Source organism: Prosopis cineraria, unplaced genomic scaffold, assembly GCF_029017545.1.
Source record: "Prosopis cineraria cultivar Desert tree isolate PC_DT_omini unplaced genomic scaffold, ASM2901754v1 PC14, whole genome shotgun sequence".
NCBI classification, from domain to species: domain Eukaryota; kingdom Viridiplantae; phylum Streptophyta; class Magnoliopsida; order Fabales; family Fabaceae; genus Prosopis; species Prosopis cineraria.
Window position 1 is genome coordinate 13,142,102 of NW_026555345.1, and position 8,953 is coordinate 13,151,054.

The window sequence follows — 8,953 nt, forward strand, 5'->3', positions numbered from 1 at the left end:
TGAGTTTAGGCATTATGTAAGCTTTATTGATGATGTAGCAGGCAGTATTCATGGCATCAACCCAGAATATCTATGGCACACCATAGCTCTGGCTATTTTAGTGAGTGCTCTGCTCTTCCTTTCTATTACTCAACTTATATTCTAACATGAAAATTTTCTTTTTAACATGAAGGAGTTGTTTGTACTATTTATTAAACAAATAAAATAACTTATTATATTTATCTTATAGAATATCAAAATTTACCTCATTTGATTGTGATTCAATCAAATCTATTTCTTGTACAACCAGGCATAAGTTTGTTGTTTCTTCATTCTCTTCTTCTTCATCTGAAGAGCTATCTCCCTATATAGCAAAAGCTTTCTTTTCTTCTAAGGCTTTTTCTTTTTCTTCTCTTTTTTTTTTGCCACTGAGACAATCCCATTTGATGTGTCCTGGCTTCTTGCATTCATAACATGTCAGTGGTTCTTTTTGATCTTTCTTATTGCTTAAAGATCCTTTTTTGAAGTTCTTCTTTCTTTAGTAGAATTTTTTAAATCATCTAACCATCATACTAAATTCTTCATCCTCGTCGGACTCTACTTTTAATTCATCTTCATCAACTTTCAAAGCAATGCCTTTCTTCTTTTTGCCTATATCTTTCTTGTATTGATGCAAGGTAGATTCATGCTCTTCAAGACTATTGAAGAGTGCAACTATCAAGCTCATGGATGCTCTTTGAGCCTTAGTAATGGCAGTGATTTTGGGTTGCCATTCCATTGGAAGACTGTTGAGAATTTTTCTAATTTACTCAACTTGTGTATAAGTTTTGCCTAAATTTATCAGATGGTTAATAATATGGGTAAAATAAACTTACATGTCTTTGATTGCTTCTCCATCCTTTATCTTGAATGTCTCATACTCATGAATGAGACTACTTTTCTTATTCTTCTTAACACTGTCAGTACCTTTATAAGCTTGTCTTAAGGCATCTCACATTTCTTTTGCAGTGGTGTAGTGAGTGACACGATAGTACTCCATTCTATTGAGAGCACAAGCAATTGTGAGTTTTATTTTGGCATTAAGATTCAATCTTCTTTTGTCCTCATCATCCTATTCTTTTCTCATTTTTTATCTCATCAAACCATTATCTGTAAGGATCATAAGAACATATGGACCTCTGATAACAACATCCAACATTTCAACATCTTGAGCTTCGATATACATCATCATTCTACTTTTTCAGAAGGGATAGTCTTCTCTCTTGAATGCTGGAGATCTTGTCATTGACATACCTTCTCCTAAGTTATCATCTGTAAAGTTAGCTATTAGTAAGATCTTTTAGTCAGACAATTAAGTCAAGAATGAGCAACCAGGCTCTAATACCAATTGTAAATTCCCCAAGAGGGGGTGAATTAGGTTAATTAAAATATTGAAAAGATTTGCAATAATAATAAGAGTAATAAAGGAACGAAATTACCAATCATGAGGGTTAGAAGAGCAGAGCTTCACACAAGTGATTTATCCTTATTTAATTCCTACCACTTGAGTCTATATCCAGTCCCCAAGAATCTCTTGAGATTTTCAATATATTACCAATATTAATCCAGGCTCTTAGATGCCTCAATACATTAACAGACTTCACAATAAGTCTAAAACTCTTCCCTTTACTAAGGTAATTTAAACTCCTTGAGCTTAAGTTCCTATATTTTAAAGATGTAAAATAGGGATAAAAAGAGTAAGTTCAAGAAAGAACTACTACTGCTTTTAAACTCTCTCTAAGAGTAGATATATGATCAATAAAGATCTCAAACAATAAATGATACACAGAAGGCAGGTAAACTTTAATGCACAAGTAATCACAGCATTTTATTGTTAGCTCGCATTATTTGTCCTTATCACAGATTTTATAAATGAGTTTATTTATAGTTGAGGATCATAAATGATCCGTTAGACTCATAAATTTTTTCAATAAACATTTCTTGTAAACTAATTACTTCTTTCCTTCGTGTTTCCTTGGATATCCGAGCTTATATGAGGTTTTTCAATAGATGAGACAATGAAATAGTACTTTACAATAGAGATCCTCTTTTGTACAGTAACGGCTAAAAACATTAAATACTTCTGACAAAAGTGGTTAAAGCTTATACATCTTGATATAACAGAAGGCAAACTCAATGAATCAATGAAAGATAAGCAATCTAAATAACTTCAAAGAAATAATTGTGTCTAAATACTATTCAGTAAAGATATGGAGTGAATACAATTGATTTTAGATAAAAAGAAAGATTGAAAAATGAGTTTTAGTGAGATTCAGAAATGACACAAAAAACAGAGTATGAAAATGCAAGGTAGTACTGGTGTTATAATACCTTAACACTAGCGTTACTATGATAAGCGAGCTTTGAAACATAAGCTTAACACAAGTGTTGTTTAGATAGTATTGGTGTAATCCATCATTATAAAAGACAAAGATTTTTGATAATTTTGAGTGAAAAAGGATATTTTTGAAAATAACTTAGCACGGGTGTTAGAGAAAGTACTATTGAAGTTAGATGATCAAACAGAAGAGACAACACTGGTGCTATACAGTTAGCACTAGTGTTACAAATAATTGTTCAAAATATGATAGGGGTTAACAAAGAGTATAAGTGTTGTCTTAACTTAAACATAGACCTAGATGAAGAACATGACCGATGATAAGTAAAAAAGTACCAGCGCAAAGAACTGTGTTCAAAAGAAAGAGAATTAGTTGCACAAGTTTAAAGGCATAATAACATCAATGTTATAACAAGTAAGACTGGTGTTGTATGAAACACGAACTAATAGATAAGTGAAAATAATTCAAGTAGCACCGGTGTTAAAGCTTTCAGTACTGGTGCTAAGGATACTTAGAAATAATTTAGAACAGAACAGCATCAAACACATAGATTATACTTAAGTCAAATACTTAACTAATAAAGATATATTTAGACAAGAGAACTTCTATTACATGAATAAGCTCACACTTAGTCAGTTAATATTTTAACCTAATTAATCTTTTATTAAGATTAAATATCCTGTAACACACAAACTTCTTTTTATTTTGTAATCATCAAAATCAAAGTTCAACATTCAAGTTATGGAGGCAAACAAATTATTATGAATGTTGGTATGAATGCATTTTTTTTATGCTTAAAAATGATTGTAATAATAATTACTTAAAGAGGGGAGACAATTGACCTTAGGGCTTTTGGCAAATTCTATTTAATCATCATGTGTTCCAGGATCCTCATTTGGCACTGGATTTGGGTGAAACCAGGGCCATTACTAAGACCTTCAATTTATTTGTGTGTGGACTCTTAAATCACCTTAATTAGAGGTTCCAATGCTAAATTAGATCACCTTAATTTATTTGCATTTTGAAAATGCATTGAAAGCCCAAAATCTTTTAATGTAATGAAGTTTTAGATACCTATTACCAAAACAACATTGTCTTTTTTTTAAAAAAAAGTATCACTATTACTGGCTATTAGATCCACTGCGCCAAATGCAAATCTCCATTATCAACTATAACATCCTAAAAGTTAAACCTCCTATTAATTAGATTAATTAAGGTATATTTAAGTTAGATTAGTGTGGTGTGTGGACAAAGAGGACTAATAAGTGTTTTGGGTTATATTTTGAGCCCTAGATACAAGTCAAGAGCAAAGTCAGATCACCCGAACCTCAAAATGGGGGAAAAATAAGGGAAAGTGGCTCTATGCCACATGCCACAATGCGTGCATGACATATCACTACCACAAGTCACAAAAACATGAAGGAACCATCTCTGTGCCACATATGCTCCATGACGCACAGACCAAATCTAATAATAATAAGGTTGGGTTTTAGTTTAAATAATACAGAGAGAATAGAGGTTTGAGTGAGAGAACGAAGAACGCCAGGGCCTCTACTAGGGCTTGGAGATTCAAAGTCTTGGGAGCATTTTAGAGCTTTCAATCACTTAAAGTAAGTTTTTCAAGCCCTAATCTTCCTTCCTTTTCTTCTTTTTAATAGATTTGAGAGTTAGGGATTGATGTATAAATGATTTTTAGACCTTTAAGGTTATATGTCTGAACCCATTAATTTAAATAGAGTTAATAAGAGTTGTTTAATTTATTTAAACATAAAATTTATTATTATAAGTATCTTTAAGCTTAGGCTCATAATGTGGACAAAAATGTGGATTGGAGAGTCATGAATGTGTTTTTTTTGGAGAGTGATAACAGCTATTAATAGTCCTAAAGTGGTTTAATAGGTTTTGTTAGAGTTGTAGAGAGTCAATATACCTAGTGGTTATAAGTATTAATGAATAATAGAGAAATTAGGGTTAGTCAAGTTTTGATTTTGAGTATGGAAGTATGCCTATGGTATGATTAACTATAGTTTGCATGATTAATTGTAGAGAAATTATTTTGTGCACCATTTTGAACTTGTATCAAGCTTTAGAAGCATCTATTAAGGGATAAACCTTTGATCACTCTAATGTTTGAAGTAATTGGGAGAATCTATCTTGTATAGTTATATGTTAATTGATTACATTTTGTAAACGGATAGGTGATTAATAAGAATGGTTAAATTTTATATTTGCTATTATCTAGCATGTTTTTTAGAAAAGCATAAATGAGCCTACAATAAGTTTTTAACTATAACATGATGAATAAATGATCAAAATCACATATTTAGTTATGATAATGATTATGATATCTATGGAATATATAATAATGATAATGTATAGTTATATGTGTTGTTGAGAAAACTTAATATGAAATGGTGAATAATGTGATGTGAATATATGATGATGAAATGATGAGAAGTGGAATATGTGATGTTAAGTGATTATGTTAGTGTGCCCTTGGAAATGTATGAGATAAGATACATCATTATTACATTTCAAATGCTAATAAATAATTGGACATACTATTGTACTTGATAACATGCTATATGTAAGCATGAGTGATTGCATAATCATATTAGCGGGAGTTCATCTAGGGAGAGAAGTAGAGATAAAAATCCATATGGTTTTGGCTACTTATCATGGAATTGAAAGCTAGCCTAACTACCTACCGTTGATGAGCTTGGGTAGTCCATTCACACGGATAAAGCTCTATTTAATTTATAGCCCATGGTTTCAATCAGAAGGTATAAGGAGGATATAAAGTTAGTTTGATCATGTATTTATTTGACATGTCACATAGTTGTTAAGTTTGTGGCAAGTCGTGATATTTAAGTTGGCTATTGTCATATGGTTGTTATTATTGTGGCAATGTGCATTGTATATTTGATTTGGCTATTGTCATATGATTGTTTGTATTGTGGTAATGTGCCTGGTGATTTGAATTGTTGAAAGATGAAATTATGATGATTTATATGAAATGACATAAGATATTTGTGAAATTATAAGATATGTGATTTTATGCCTCATATATGATTTGTTTTAAAAAATGTCAATTAATGTGCAATTGCATAGGGTAGAGAAACCTTAGTTATTAAGTGATTGTACTCACCCCTCTCTCTTAACATTTTACAGGCTCTCGCTTAGGTGTTAAAAGGGAAAAAGCTCCAAAGGTTTAGGAATCTATTTCATATTGTAAATTCTCCCACTTTATATTTTAATGTGTAATTTATGATGATAATGCCAACTAGGTTTATGTCTCGATCTTTACTTGCACTTTGTGATTTGCTTGATTAATATATTGTATTTTGGAGCCCTAAGATTATTGTACAAGTTTGAGTAAAATTTTTAAAGGGCTAAAAATTTGAATGCAAGTATTGAATTGAATGAAAACTCCTATTTGAGTATCAATGTCATGTTTTAAAGTAATGCTAGATCTTCTGCATTTGCTTTTTATATTGAGGGGTTGAGAGTTGATAATGATTTATGTGAGTTATATTGTGCATGTAGTATGTTGCACAATTAGTCTTAGGTCTATTGAGTGTGTTCTAGGTGTTGGGTGTAGCTTTTGGCATAAGGATTGGGTTTTAGGCACTCTATATATTGTGAAAAGTGTGAAAATGAGTTTAGGTGTCCAACTCCTTTGAGTAAAATTATTTAGAAGCAAGACCCATGCCATTAGCTAATGTATTAAAAGAACTTTCTATAAATACCTAGATTACTCTAATCAAATATTGGACAGAGAAATAGACCGCGATGAAAATCTACCCCTGTGCTATCAATTTGACAGCACAATTGCTATCAAATTATGCAATGTACCGCAGTAAGAGACACAATGAGGGACATGCCAAGGCGCATCCCTCTATGTACTTTCACTTGTTGTTGCTCAACTAATTTTCAATCTTTTGAACATCAAATGGTATCTCATGCTTCTACAATTATCTTAAACTCTATTTTGGACCAATCGATGTACTTGGAAATAATTTTGAATGGTTTGAAAACTTGGAATCCCAATTTGTGAAAGAATACAACTTGATTTCACAAGTGCTTTAAAAATGATTAACCATGATAAAGTAATGTCCACCTTGACATTTTACTAGGACAATACTCTAACACGCTGTTATGATAAACTAAATTAATTAAAATCTTAAGTAAAAGTTATCACAACTCAAGTGTTAAAAGTAAATAGTTTAAAATATTGGGATCCTAAGAAAACCCTTTTTAAAAGTTTTTTAAGCTTAAATTATAGTTTAAAACAAATTAAACAAGGTAACAAAAGCATGGAAACATAAATTAGAGCTTAAAAATAATATCATAATAATCTAAAATTTTCTAAAAAATTAGCTCGTCTGCCACGGTGCAAGCCTTACCTACTACGACGAATGGCATAGAGAGCTAAGGATCTCACAAGCATGGAAACTATCATGAGCTGTGGTCACACCGTGGCATGCATCTATTATCATGACAACAAACTGTTGTCATGACAGCACTCTAGACCAACTTCTGAAGCATGTGGTTTTGCTACCTGTCATCCAATTTGAGCAATTCAAGTGTCCATACATTGGTCTTCGAGCCCTCTACCTATTAGCACTAGCCTCACACATAAATTTTCAACCATTAAAAATTTAGATATCCAAATCCAAAATGGTCAGTTTTCACCACATACCACACTCAAGGTTGTCCAAATCACATAACCTAGTACTGATAACCCTAGAAACACTTGGACCAATTCAAATGGGCCACAAAAAACCTAATAGGCCAATAATATCATACAAATAACCATTCATACACCAAATAAGTGCCAAACCCCCAATTCACAACAATCATAAAGGGTAGATAAATTTCAACATAAAAGTTATTTTAATCGTTCCAACACACAATCATCACAAGTATATCACTTACACTAATATCTTGGTTGTTCACACCCATTTGACCATAATCACTCAATTTTAGGCTAAGATACACACCTATTTCATAGATTCTCATACAAATGATAGCAAAATAATGAAATGCTCCTAAGTTGGCATAATATCATGACATATTCGTTACAAAATCCAAAATATAAAAAGGAAGAGCTATACAAACAAAGCTTTTCACTCTTCGATCGTTTCTTCCTTTCCCTTACTCTTATTAGAGCCTTCACCTGTAAAATATAACTACAAGATGAGATAAATATCTCAATAACAAAATAATTCACTACTATAAATTAACATGCACAGCCAAAAGCAAGTAAAGCTTACATAAGTCAAAAATACTCATCTAGCATATTCAAACATATCATTTCCATGAACAAAAGTTATTTCCTACCTGACATGATCATTATACCATCCAAGCCTCTATATCACCTTGACTGAAATTATAAGCTCTTAAACTAAGTGCACATTCACAATGACCTGAGCTCACCTTTAGTAGTAGGATCATCTAGCCAAAGATGTCCTATCCTACTTTTGGGCTATGGTTTCCCCCTATCTCACATGAATCGAGGTGTCGTTACTCCAACACCGCATCACTAATGCTAAGGAACATCAATCTCTAATGCCATATCCCATATAGATACTAAAGAGATAATCTCCAACACTGTACCTTACTAAGCTAAGGAAATACATGCCATATGAATTTTCACTACTCCTTTCTACAGGTGAACTCCCACCCCCTATCATGATCATGCTCACACATCTCATACATAACACATATTTGTATCCATTTCACATTTAACTCATATAAGGGACTTTTACAAATTTTCATCATTTGGAAAATCATTTCAAATGCACAAAAATTTCATTTCGCAATATGCAATGCATTCAAATCACAAGTAAAAAATTTACATATCTACTTACAGACAATTAAGCACTTTAATCAAATAGTATAAATTATTCAGTTACCTTAACCCTTTTGTCACAAAAAAGGTTATTGTTGTCTAATGTTTACTACATAATTAAGTGATAATTATCAATTATCACCCCAATTACACCCTTATATTACTAGATTTTTAGTACCCATTACACCCAAAATCCTTATTTAACAACATTAACCCTTACCTATATTGTCCCAAAACTCTCAAATTATACCTAGGGTTCATTTAAACCCTTATCAAAAATTCTAAATTCATACAAAACCCATTACAGACATGATTTAACTCTCTAAGATCTTAACTAAGTCAATGCATTCAGTTTAAACCTAAAGAAATTGAAATCAAAGCCCCAAATGCCTTAAAATTTAGAAATTTCACACAAAATAGAGAAGGAGATGTGAAAGAAGCTTACCCAAAGATAAATCTTGCTCCAATTGCTTCCAAATTAGTCCTAAAGTCATGCCCTAGCAGCCACAAGTTCATGCTTTGTCACCTTCTCGCTTTCACTTTATCCCACTTCTAATTTTTGGTCTAATTTTACGAGTCTGATAAGTGTAAATTTTGTATATGTGCCACAGTACATTGGCACATTGGTCGCGACGCATGACACAAAGAGTCCCACATACATTTTGGATCTCTCTCGGTACCACGGCCTACTCGAACTTCGACGTAGTCCTCTTCTAAGGCTGTCCAATAATTCATTAGCTAC